The 13,946-nt window shown below is 36.7% G+C and overlaps 1 protein-coding gene across 6 annotated transcripts in view; it reads left to right on the top strand.

Moving 5' to 3' along the window:
• The window catches only part of HDAC9 (histone deacetylase 9), a 209,944-nt gene that overhangs the window by 33,662 nt on the left and 162,336 nt on the right, over positions 1 to 13,946 (top strand). The gene's annotated exons all lie outside the window — the stretch shown is intronic.

Consider the following 13,946-nt stretch of genomic DNA (forward strand, 5'->3'; position numbering starts at 1 on the left):
GGCAATACAAAAATCAATTGCTATAATCCATACTCTGAAATGTTATGCAAGTCATTGTAGTTAATAAGTAGTGTCTGAATATATTAAGAATGGAAGAGTTGGAAGACTGAACTACATATATTGCTGAGTGGGAGAAATTCCAAAATGTACGACTACATACATATAGGACTGTAAACTCAACTAATCTATGTTGTTGTTGTAACAGTAGAAAAGTAGTCAGAATATTTTAATCTGAATAAAAAATACTAGAATAAAAGTAACAGTAAAAGAGAAATGTGTTAAATCCATGATATTTAAATTTAAAATAAGAAAGTATTTTTATGTTAGTATATTAATTTAAAATTGAAATTATTAATAAATATACCTCAGTAAAAAGATTTATACTATGAGAGCCTTTTTGACATACATCAAAATACTAAATAATGATACTATGTTTTAATTTTCATTCTGCAGACCACCTCTCACAGATTTTTATTTATACTTTATTATATTATACTATCTTATTCTTCCTTCTTTTCTTTGTGTAGCACTCACAGTTATTGAAGTGGGTTACCTGTTACTTGCAGAAATGTCACTCACTATTAATATCACTTTGCAGCACAGAAAAAATTCTAGCATAATTAGAGGCAACCAGCCTGCTTAAATAGAGTCAGTTAATTAAGTTATAAAATTCTAAGGGATTATGATGAACTAAGTAGACATATGTAGTTAGAGCTTTCTGTTCTGCTTTTTGATCAAATGTTTCTGGCACCTGGGTTTTCTCAACTGCCCTTCTGTTGAATATGGTTTGTAAAACTGATGCTAGGAAGAGTAAGTAGTACTCTTATGGACGAGTAAGATCTTTATTTGTAGAGTGATAATATGTAAACACACATTTTCCAAAATTACAGTCCTACTACCCTCAATGTCTTGGAAAGAGTTACTTGATACCCAGAGAGTAGAGTTCAACTAGCCTAGAGCCTTGGTCGGACACCAAGCACTAGCGGGTTTATGAAAGAAGATAGCCCGGATAGCTGGAGCCCTGCTCTGCTGTGTTGACATGTCTAGAGCTCAGAATAAAATTGAGTTTCCTGCTTTAGCCATAGCTGGGTCTTAAAATAACCTTAAGAAATTATAGTTCTGATTACATAGAAAGTGAAGGACTTAGAACATTCTCCTAATAAAGCCATGAGAATGACACAAAGCTTAGTCATCAGCAGTCCTTCTCTAACAGGCATTTTAGAGAGAAAAATAGAGCTTTGAAATTGGATAATTTGATTTGAAATCTTGCCTAATTATTTTAAGAATGCAGAAAACCTTTCATTTTGGCCAAAAAAATAATGATCTGGAATCCAAGTATGAGAGAACAGGCTTGTAAAATGTTTGATATCTCCAGTAATGAAAAAAAAAATCATATATTTAAAATTACATTCTGTTAGAAATCTCCTTCTTGGATGTCTTGCTTTTTGCATTTTGAATGGAGGAATTTAATGTAATTTCCTTTTGGAAACATGGCATTAGATGGAAACATGGAAAAGTTAGATGGGGTGTTTGATTCTGTGTTGGATCCTATCTGCTGGGGCACAGATTTTAGGAGCAAAACACTTCTTGTTTCATTTTAATTCTCAAAGGGAGATATCTGATTTAACCAGAAGCCTTGAGATTTGTTGCAACATAAGATTTTTTTATATGGATTCAGTGCCAGTCAGTAATCCATCTATTTGATTAGCATACCATGAATAAAATAATGAAAGTGAATAAAGCCTTCCCAGGTTTTTAAAAAAGTATTACTGTTACTTTTCACTCTTCAGTTTCTGTCCCTAGTGGTATTTATCACCACACTGCCTCACCATGTATATTTGTATGCTGTTGCTTTCTCAGGGTACTTTTGATTCATGTAGTGTTTGAGTTGTAGCTATATCAATAATATGAATGACCATGAACATATTCTATGATTTCCGATTTTTAAAAAAGGACAATAAAACAATCTTTAAAAGTACATATTAAAATATTTTTTCCTTAATAAATTAAAAGAAAAACATTAGATTATAAAACTTTTTGATTAATGTTTTGAAATGCTTCCCATTATTTTTACTACAAAGTTAGCTGGACCACCAGAGAATTTTTCTGTTTTGCACAAGATTTAGATTCAGCTAAGCCTTAGCAAAGTGCCTTGAAACAGGAGGTTGAATAAACATTTGTTGAAAGGAAAAAATCAGTTATTGAAATATTGTGTCTTCTGTTATCATTCTTGAGAAATGGTGGTGCGACAACTTAGTAGAAGTGACTAACAACTACATATATACAGAAGACAGGATGTAAGTCTCCAAGGTAATCAAGACCATCAGGACGATGTTAGACCAAAATTAACACCGAGAGAAATGTGTTATGCATATATTACAGCCCACGTGTGGAAATCTGTTCGTTTATAGAGAGACTGCTTCTCTGTGAATGGCGAAGTTGGCTCCTCCAAGCGCAATGAAACACTTAGGGCCATTCAGAAGTAACAGCCACACACTTACAGATTTTAAAACATTGAGTATCTGACCAGTTAAATCCATCTTTAAATACAGAGAGGGAAATTTTAGCAAAGAAATGGGAGGAAGGTGAAAAACTTCAGGGGTAAAACTCCAGGCTGAGAAATTCTGAGGAGCCAGAACCTTCTAACAATACATTCAGAGCTCACTCCCAGCCGTCTGGCCACATTTTCATTTCTTCTCTTGATCCTGAGGACTCATTACCTGCTCCTAGTGAGATTCTTCCCAGACCTACAGCAGGATAGGACATAGTATCTTAGTTTTCATTCAGACAAATCATAAACTTTGTTTGCTCATACTGAAAGAAGAAATGGACAGGTTACATACAAATAAACAAAACATGTCTCTTATTTCTTTCCCCGTCTAGTTTTTATTTAGACCTTCTAGGTGAAGCAGTTGAAATGAGGGCAAGGACGTGTGTTAAAAAGTAACAATACCATTCCATGATTATCGTTAAGTGCTTTGAACTTTAAATATGTGGTATTTCTTTTGTTTTCTCCCTAGTATCCTTTTTGTAAGTGGTTTAAAAAAAAGTGAGAAAACTTAAGTTCATACAGGATGAACAACTTAAATTAAGAATGGATTTATCAGGTTAGGGGATGCAGGGAATTGGAGGAATATAGTTAAAGGGTAGAAATTTCCCTTTATAAGATAAATAAGTACTATAGATGTGATGTATATAACATGGTGACTGTATTTAACACAGATGCGTGGTATATGGGAAAGCTGTTAAAAGAGACTAGATCCCGAGAGTTCTCATTACAAGGATAAAATTTTTCCTTTTCTTTTGTTGTATTTATATGAGATGATGGATATTAACTAAATCTATTGTGGTAATCATTTCACGATATATGTAGATTAAGCCATCATGCTATACACCTTGAACTTATGTATGTTAATTATTTCTTAACTAAACCATAAGAAGAAAGAAAGAACTTATGGATGCTCACTGAATTTATTAAAAGTGAGTGACGTAATGTTGTGCTTCTGGAGTACACTGTCTACAATGGAGAAAAAAGGCAAAGTAAACAGAATGCAGTAGGTGCCCAAACTAGAATATTCAAGATTGAAGCAGGCCTACAAAACCTTACAAATATCACTGAAGGGAAGTTCTCTATGTTTGAGAATGGCTGGAGGTTTTGATGTATGTTGTTGCTGTGGTAGGAGATGAAGTTGTAAAACAAGCAGGAAAAAGATAAGGACTTTTGCATGTGTGTGTGCTAAGTTGCTTCAGTCCTGTCCAACTCTTTGTGACCCTATGGACTATAGCCAGCCAGGTTCCTCTGTTCATAGGATTCTCCAGCCAAGAATACTGAAGTGGTAGCAATTGCCTTCTCCAGGGGATCTTCCTCACCCAGGAATTGAACCCAAGTCTCCTGCATTACAGAAAGATTCTTTACCATCTGAGCCACTAGGGAAGCCCCGATTCAGTTCAGTTCAGTCACTCAGTCGTGTCTGACTCTTTGCGACCTCATGGACTGCAGCACGCCAGGCTTCCCTGTCCATCACCAACTCCCCTCATGTCCCTTCAAGTCGGAGATGCCATCCAACCATCTCATCCTCTGTCTTCCCCTTCTCCTCCTGCCTTCAATCTTTCCCAGCCTCAGGGTCTTTTCCAATGAGTCAGTTCTTCACGTCAGGTGGCCAAAGTATTGGAGTCTCAGCTTCAGCATCAGTCCTTCCAATGAATATTCAGGACTTATTTCCTTTAGGATGGACTGGTTTGATCTCCTTGCAGTCCAAGGGACTCTCAGAGTCTTCTCCAATGCCATAGTTCAAAAGCATCAATTCTACGGTGCTCAGCTTTCTTTAGTCCAACTCCCTGATTAAGGACCTTTAATTCCATGCAAAGATGGTAACAGAATCTCTGAAGTATTTAAGCAGTAGAGCTGCATGATCAGAAATGCTTCCTAGAAATGTGACTTTGGCTGCAATATATAAAGTGTAGGACATCCTTTAGAATGGGTTGTGTGGCTTTTATTCAACCTGTGAGCTAATAACAATAAGTGTCCGGGCAGAAATAAATAATTAATAATAAAAGGGAACTGGAAGCAACAGAAATCAAGAAACTGGGAATTGAGGCAAAGGGTCAAGGAACAAATCTAAGAATGACTCTTAGATTTCTAACATGTATGACTGGGTGGAGGTGAAGCCATTATTCATTTCTTTGATGAGTATTTTTTGAGTGCCTCTTACATGCCAGACATTGCTTTGGTGCCTGAGGTAGATTAGGGAGCAAAACAGATTTGTAGTACACTTGCCTCCATGGAACTTGAAATTTGTGATGTGTGTGTGTGTTTATATATGTTTCTTCTTGTTGCTTGTCTTACAACGCGTCTGGACTGACAGATGACAGTGGAGAGAACACTGACCAGTTTTCACTGAATGCAAGCTGGGAAAGAATGAGAACAGAAAAAACTTAAGCAGCAAGCATAGAGGGGAAAGGAGTCCTGTGGAAACTACAGCATATGGCTGGGTTTAGCTGTTCTCAGAGTAATCAAGTATGAAAGCTGTGTGGAAATCAGGCTTTGGCATACACACATACATCTACCTGTGTACATATATTTACATGTGTTGTGAATATGAGAAGGATAATATGTGTATAATTAACTGCTGTATCTCTTTGAGGACTGAAAGTTAACTTTTTTTACTTGGAGAAAACTAACTATAGTCTTAAGAACTGCACGGATTTCTAACTCAGAGTTATCAGTCAGTTGTAAATTTCAGATGCAGTCTATTGCTTTTCTCATTTGAAGGAATTCAAATTACTTCAGTCATTCGTCTACTTTATGATGGGGCCTGCTATCAGACCTGTAGTTGAGCTCACTCTCTGCTATAATTAGTATTTTGTCTGAGTTAAGGCAGGTACACAACTTGTACAAGGTTGGATTTAAGACAGCAGTGTATTGTGTTTTGTGACTTCAAGATAGATCGGTCTCAAGCTAAAAGGACACAATTTTTTTTTTAAGTATTAATACAATTGAAGATAAAGTTAAAGCTTGGGGGAGGAGGAAGAGAGTAGGCATCTGTATTCTCTCTGAGTGTCTCTAGAGATTGAGAGAGACAGCAGGAGAGATTTAGAGAGTGAATTGGAGGGAGTAGACATGAATTACAGCACTGCTTCAATGGCAGTCCACTAGCGCTACCAGAATATAGGGCTTCCCAGGTGATGAAGAACTGACCTACCAATGCAGGAAACACGAGATGCACATTTCATCCCTGAGTTAGGAAGATCCCCTGGAGAAGGCAGCCCACCCAAGTGTTCTTGCCTGGAGAATTTCATGGACAGAGAAACCTGGTGGGCTACAGTCCATAGAGTTGCAAAGAGTCAGACATGACTGAAGTGACTTAACACAAGGCATGCACAATAGAATTTTATCACCTCAACACTTGGCTTCAAGTAGGCATGAAGAGTTCTCATAAAAGATTTTGAATAAAAGGAGATTGTGATAAAATAAAGGTTTAAATATATATGTAATAAAAATAGAAAATATGTATACAGAAGGAAGGTTGCTTTTTAAAATATTATGGAAAGCTTTTAATATGTTACCCAATAAATCTTAGTTACTCCAAATCATCTTGAGATTTAATGATAGTGACACATATATGTTTTAATATGTCATACATTACAAACTAGAAAAGTTTAATAAATCAGCCTGAATCAATAAAGACTCATAGGTTTGCATGCCATAGTATACTTCCTTAATTTTTCTTACAGGACAAAAATTGCTAATTATTTGATAAGTTTATGCCCATAGCAAAGGTGTTGACAGCTGAAAGGACATGTAATGACTTGAACCGAGACTAAATGTAACACTATAGCAGATAATATTGGGACTTAAAAAGCAGTGATGAAAAAAATGTCATTGAAGTAGGCATTTTAAAAGGACAAAAATACTAAAGACTTTGTTTCTTCAGTCCTTCCCCTACTTGAAGTTTCTTAATCACTTTGGTGATCAGAGAAGATTAATCTTTTAAATTATTGACTTAAAGCCTTTAGAAAATAAATCTATTTCTGTCCAAAAAACTATTTCCTTTAATTCATCTGCAGTCTTTGGTAGAATAACTTCTCTCAGTTCAGAGTTCAGTTCAGTCACTCAGTCATGTCTGACTCTTTGCAACCCCATGGACTGCAGCACGCCAGGCTTCCCTGTCCATCACCAACTCCCAGAGCTTACGCAAACTCATGTCCATTGAGTTGGTGATGCCATCCAACCATCTCATCCTCTGTAGTCCACTTCTCCCGCCTCAATCTTTCCCAGCATCAGGGTCTTTTCCAATGAGTCAGTTCTTTGTATCAGGTGGCCAAAGTATTGGAGCTTCAGCATCAGTCCTGCCAGTGAATATTCAGGACTGATCTCCTTTAGGATGGACTGGTTGGATCTCCTTGCACTCCAAGGGACTCTCAAGAGTCTTCTCCAACACCATAGTTCAAAAGCATCAGTTCTTTGGAGCTCAGCTTTCTTTGTAGTCCAATTCTCTTATCCACACATAATTACTGGAAAAACAATAGCTTTGACTAGATGGACCTTTGTAGGCCAAGTAATGTCTCTGCTCTTTAATATGCTGTCTAGGATGGTCATAGCTTTTCTTCCAAGGAGCAAGTGTCTTTTAATTGCATGGGTGAAGTCACCATCTGCAGTGATTTTGGAGCCCAAGAAAATAAAGTCTGTCACAGTTTCCATTGTTTCCCCATCTATTTGCCATGAAGTGATGGGACCAGATGCCATCGTCTTCGTTTTTTTGAATGTTGAGTTTTAAGCCAACATTTTCACTCTCCTCTTTCACTTTCATCAAGAGGCTATTTAGTTCTTCTTCTCTTTCTGCCGTAAGGGTGGTATCATCTGCATATCTTGAGGTTATTAATATTTCTCCCTGCAAATTTGATTCCAGCTTGTGCTTCATCCAACCTGGCATTTTGCACGATGTGCTCTGCATGTAACTTAAATAAGCAGAGTGACAATATACAGCCTTGACATACTCCTTTCCCAATTTGGAATCAGTCTGTTGTTCCATGTCCAGTTCTAACTGTTGCTTCTTGACCTGCATACAGATTTCTCAGGAGGCAGGTAAGGTCGTCTGGTATTCCCATCTCTTGAAGAATTTCCTGCAGTTTGTTGTGATCCACACAGTCAAAGGCTTGAAATAATGGATATGAAATAATATTCTGTCTAAGCCATTTTGCTCAGTTGATATTTTTGTGAACACTGATCATTTTGCAGAATATATTAATGACTTGATGAAAATAGGATTGCTCTTTGAATAGAGGACTTTTTTCCCCCCTATAAACAGAGTCTGGCCTTAGAGAGCAGAGTTGGATGCCAACTGCTCATTCTCTACAGTGGGGATTTTTTGGTCTTGGTTCCATATCATTTTGAGAAGGCATAGCTCTTGGACTGTTTTTCAGCAGGTATCTTCCAAATATGATACCTGCGGCTCACTTGACTATCAAGTCCTAACTGGCAGTCCTGCCTCTCCTGCAGTTGTTCATTTTCCCTTGCCACCTAAGACTTAATGTTCATTGGTTGCTCCATTTTGTCTCTTTGTGTCTCACTCAAAATTGTTCTGTACCAGATGAAACTCATTTTTAGCACCATTCAAAAGGCACATGAAGAATCACTTCCCTCAAGAAGCCTGCAGCCTTCATGGGAAAGGGTCACAAAGTATTAAATGGATTATTATATGAACTTTGTGATATATAAAATTTTGTTGAATTTATATAGCAATATTTTAAAATCACTATTCAGGAATTATTATGTCCTGAATCATCTTTCTCCTAAAAGATGCATACTGTGAACACTGCAAAGTGAATAAACTATTAGAGTTCATTGACCATCACATAAGGTAATGAAATATTAAAAAGATTGGATTTTATGAGCAGTGTAACATTGTGTCATAGAAATGTCAACTGACACTGTCTTTATGACTTCTCTGTGTCTACATCCAAAGACTAGACTCTAGTAGTTGTAATACAGTAAGTGTAAAAGGTGGGGGAAAGCCAATTCTTGTCAGTGTGTCACCAAACATATTATCAAAGCCAGTCTCTTAAGGTTGTCAGAGAAATTAAAGTTGCCTTTGGCTCCATGTTTTAAGAACTGACTGAAATTTCAAACTACCTTCAGTAGCTGACTACATACAGCAACAGGAAGCCTTCAATTAACTGCAACAGTTCTATTTGTAGTACAAAGGATCTGTGACTTCGGATAGCCTACATAACTTTAAAAGAAAAAAAAAACCTCTACTAGATCTTAACAGTATCCCTGAAAGTACAGCCTGAGAAAAAAAGATATAGGGGGTCAGACAGGAGCATGGATATAGTAACTGATTCAAAGGCAAACGGGTCTTAGGTGGAGCTTTAAAAATGTTCTATCTAGTCAATAGAAAATTCAGTGAACATTTCTTTGAAAAAAGATAAGCCAGAATGTAGAGTAGCATTTTCCATTTTAGAGAATATAATCATAAAAGTCAGCAATATCAATATATGATGATTTAAGAGAGAAAAAGATGAGCTTTTAGAACAATGGGGAGTAGAAGAATTCTTGAAGTTATCCAGAGAAATTCACGTGGATTTGCTATTGAGAGATCATTTGCTTATAATTCTGAGTCTGACTGTTTCTAGGACTACAACCTTAAAAATGGAGGAACATTAAGAGGAAGAATTAGCATATGGTAGTGGTTCTGATTGTTTTTTTTTACTCTTTGAAACTATAGCTTACACTAATTTTTCAGAAAAATTTGCTGGAGACTTGCATGTCTTTTGCATAATTTTAGTTAAAGCTGAATGATCTAAGTTTTGTCACTTTTTTCTTCCATTTTTCTTTCCTCTACTGCTTTACAGACTGTAAATTAAGTAAATTAACATTTTTGAAAAAAATTATATGCATTGAGAAAATTTGGGGGCATCTCTGGGTAGTGTCATAAGATTAGATTTAAAAGTCACTGAAAAATATTGTGGCTCAATAAAGGAAGTTGTTAGGTTTATGATAATACTGAAATAAATCTCTATTTCAGTTTTCTCTTAGGGTTCACAATACAAAAGTCATTCTGAGGATTATAATTGGTATTTAAAAGTCTGATATTTTGCACAGAATTTGGTAATTATTTTTGGTAAATTTTTACAGAAAATGTTTCATCAATTTAAAATAAAAATCATTAGCAAGCCAATCTATGGTTTTCTGTATTAATATATTTAGGTAGTATTTAAATGGTAAAAATGTATTATGATACCATTTTTTATGAGTTCTGAACTTGCTGGGATATTTATCTTATATATGTCTCTATGTAGAAGATAATAAAAATAATTTTGATTTAAAAAGTTAACCTGATAATACTTCATGGAAACTGTCTTCTATACAGATTATAGCTTTAATGACAATCTCTAAATTTTAGGTCAAAATTAATTCTTTACAGAAAGTAAATTTTTTGATCAGATAAGTAAAAATGATAAATACTAGCATAGCAGATTAGAAGAAGCATAGTGTAGCATATTAGTATAGCATCTTATACGTAAGTGGAAACAAAAATAATTAAGGTAGACCAATATATTCATAAACCTAATGATAACTTGTATGCAGAGTACATCATGAGAAACGCTGGGCTGGAAGAAGCACAAGCTGGAATCAAGATTGCTGGGAGAAATATCAATAACCTTAGATATGCAGATGACCCCACCTTTATGGCAGAAAGTGAAGAGGAACTAAAAAGCCTCTTGATGAAAGTGAAAGAGGAGAGTGAAAAAGTTAGCTTAAAGCTCAACATTCAGAAAATGAAGATCATGGCATCTGGTCCCATCACTTTATGGGAAATCGATGGGGAAACAGTGGAAACAGTGTCAGACTTTATTTTGGGGGACTCCCAAATCACTGCAGATGGTGATTGCAGCCATGAAATTAAAAGACACTTACTCCTTGGAAGGAAAGTTATGACCAACCTAGATAGCATATTGAAAAACAGAGACATTACTTTGCCAACAAAGGTCCGTCTAGTCAAGGCTCTGGTTTTTCCTGTGGTCATGTATGGATGTGAGAGTTGGACTGTGAAGAAGGCTGAGCGCTGAAGAATTGATGCTTTTGAACTGTGGTGTTGGAGAAGACTCTTGAGAGTCCCTTGGACTGCAAGGAGATCCAACCAGTCCATTCTGAAGGAGATCAGCCCTGGGATTTCTTTGGAAGGAATGATGCTAAAGCTGAATCTCCAATACTTTGGCCACCTCATGTGAAGAGTTGACTCATTGGAAAAGACTCTGATGCTGGGAGGGATTGGGGGCAGGAGGAGAAGGGGATGACAGAGGATGAGATGGCTGGATAGCATCACGGACTCGATGGACATGAGTTTGAGTGAACTCCTGGAGTTGGTGATGGACAGGGAGGCCTGGCATGCTGTAATCATGGGGTCGCAAAGAGTTGGACACGACTGAGTGACTGAACTGAGCTGAATGATGGAAATGGAATAAATTCTCTTCTGGGTCTTCAGACTATATGGAAATTGTGGTTTTTACTTAAAATTCTGAGACATGACCTGTAAGGTTAACATATATTCTTCTTTGGCCCTTTACTTTTCAATAGTTTCTAACTGAACATTATAGATGACTTATCAAACTCATAATTATACACTGAGAACATTCTCTTTGGTAGTTGTTCTAGGAAGTCACCTTTAAAAGTGGTATAGGTTGCCAATATATAAGTAATTTTTCACTAATAATATTAATATAACAGTAAATTTTATAGTAGTGATAGATACAGACGCTATGGACTGTAGCCCACAGTCTCCTCTGTCCTTAGGATTCTCTAGTCAGGAATACTGGAGTGGGTTGCCATTTCCTTCTCCACGGGATCTCCCCCACCCAGGGATTGAACCCACGTCTCCTGTGTCACTTCTATTGCAGGAGGATTCTTTACCAGATGAACCATCAGGGAAGCTCAATAATAATAATAATAAAAGTAAATTTTTTGGTAGTGATAGATACACAATAAGATAGGAAGCAGTTTATTCGGGGATTTATATGGAATACTGCTTACCATCTTTCAGCATATGAAGCATTAGAAGGGAATATTTTTCCATCTCCTCTGCTCTTCCCTCAATTTCAATTTTCTGCTCAGTCTAGAGCATGTATGTTTGGAATGATAGATACTGTCAGAGGAACCATATAAGTAAAAAACCTAAGGTAAAGTAGCTACTTCAGCCATCAGAGTTTTTCTAGGGTACTTGTATTACTTCTCAGTTTTCTTGTTTGATGTCTTTTGTTCTTCTGTTCTCTGAATCTCTTGAATCCCAAACATTTGTCTAGCTGTAAAACCTTTTGCCTTATATGACTCAATATAAGAGGGTGTTAAACAGCTAAACAAAATGACAATGACTGGAAAATGTCTGTAGCCAAGAAGAATATTAATAATAGGAGACAGTAAACAGAGAGGGAAAACTAACATTTAAGTAGTGGTGAAATGCCTTTGAGATAACCTTGCAGGCAGAGATACCTCTCACCTCCTGCCTTGCCTTTACTTTCATCACTCTTCAAAGGCTGGTGTAGGACATAAAAGCAAAGTAGAAGGTGGTAGGAAATCAGCCAGTAAAGAAGGGGAAGGAGGGTACAGATCAGAATGAAAACAGAGATACTACTTTAGCTGATTCTGAGCTTAGTTTTCATCAAACTCTTAGTTTAGAGATATTGGTGGTTAACATGTAAATGCTCCTCTAGATTTCAAATATAAAAACCAAAGCAGATTGAGAAATTTAGTGGACTAGGATTTGTTAAAGGGATTCGAGAATCTTCCATTGATGCCTTTAACTTAACAGAAAAGGGACTGATGATTGTATATTTTTGCTCATACCCATCACGTAGTTTCTTTCATAAATAGGCCCTTTTTTCTCAGATATTTTTAAGTTGTTTTTAGAATTAGGAACCCTATACATATATTTTTGAGAAAAGGGACATATGACTTGCCATGACATCTGTCCTTTAATATGAATTACAAATTCAGCATTTTGCTAAATTCATCACATTACATATCCATAATTTCATTATAACTCCTAATTACTTTTTAAAATATATCTACTTAGTGCTTTGAGTGAATGAGTGAGTGAAGTCGCTCAGTCGTGTCTGACTCTTTATGACCCCATGGACTGTAGCCTACCAGGTTCCTCCATCCATCGGATTTTCCAGGCAAGAATACTGGAGTGGGTTGCCATTCCCTTCTCCAGGAGATCTTCCCCACCCAGGGATTGAGCCTGGGTCTCCCGCATTGTAGAGAGATGATTTACCATCTGAGCAACCAGGGGACAACTCTCAAATAATATACATATTCTACCTGAAAACAACGTTGCTAAATTAACATCCTATGGAAGCTGCTCCTGGAATTGAGAGAGAGTGACTGCAGTCATGAAATGCAAAGACGGTTGCTCCTTGGAAGAAAAGGTATGACAAACAAGACAGCATATTAAGAAGCAGAGACATTCCTTTGCCAACAAAGGTCCATCCAGTCAAAGCTATAGTTTTTCCAGTAGTCATGTAAGGGTGTGAGAGTTGCACCGTAAAGAAAGCTGAGCACCAAAGAATGAATGCTTTTGACCTGTGGTGTTGGAGAAGACTCTTGAGAGTCCCTTGGACTGCACAGAGATCAAACCAGTCAATCCTAAAGGAAATCAGTCCTGAATATTCACTGGAAGGACTGATGCTGAAGCTTAAGCTCCAATACTTTGACCACGTGAGGCAAGAGCCAACTCATTGGAAAAGACCTTAATTCTGGGAAATATTGAAGGCAGGGGGAGAAGGGGACAACAGAGGATGAGATGGTAGGATGGCATCATTGACTAATGGACATGAGTTTTAGCAACTCCAGGAGATAGTGAAGGACAAAGAAGCCTGGCGTGTTTCAGTCCATGGGGTCACAAAGGGTTAGACACGACTTAGTCACTGAACAACAACAGCACATGCGAAGGTAGCCAACACCATGACTGGTTTAGAACATAAATAACATTTTACATACTAGTAGTGTTGAACAAAAAATGATAACCCTACCAAAAACTATGTCTATTGCTGTGTGGCTACAACAAATGATTTATACATTAAGTGAGATGCAGAGATTTTTTTTTTCAGGTAATGCAAAATTTTGAAAAAAAAGAGAAACTTTTGTTGAGAAGACACTGAAAGGGTGTGAAGTTTCTTATTTTACTTTCAACTTTTTATTTTATTCAAAGTTCAGAAATAGGCCATCGGTCATGCATTATAAAGTCACCATCTGGATTCACCCAGCTTTCTGAGGGATTTTCCCTAAAGTCACAGACTTCTGAAAAAGTATTTCATATTTGTAAAAGTATTGGGTGCTTAATTAAATATATGTGTATACATACATATAATGTGCATTTTTGTGTGGGTATGTGTATGTAAAATAAATATGTATATAATACTTGCATAAACATTGAGAGTTTAAGATG

Source organism: Capricornis sumatraensis, chromosome 5, assembly GCF_032405125.1.
Source record: "Capricornis sumatraensis isolate serow.1 chromosome 5, serow.2, whole genome shotgun sequence".
Lineage (NCBI taxonomy): Eukaryota > Metazoa > Chordata > Mammalia > Artiodactyla > Bovidae > Capricornis > Capricornis sumatraensis.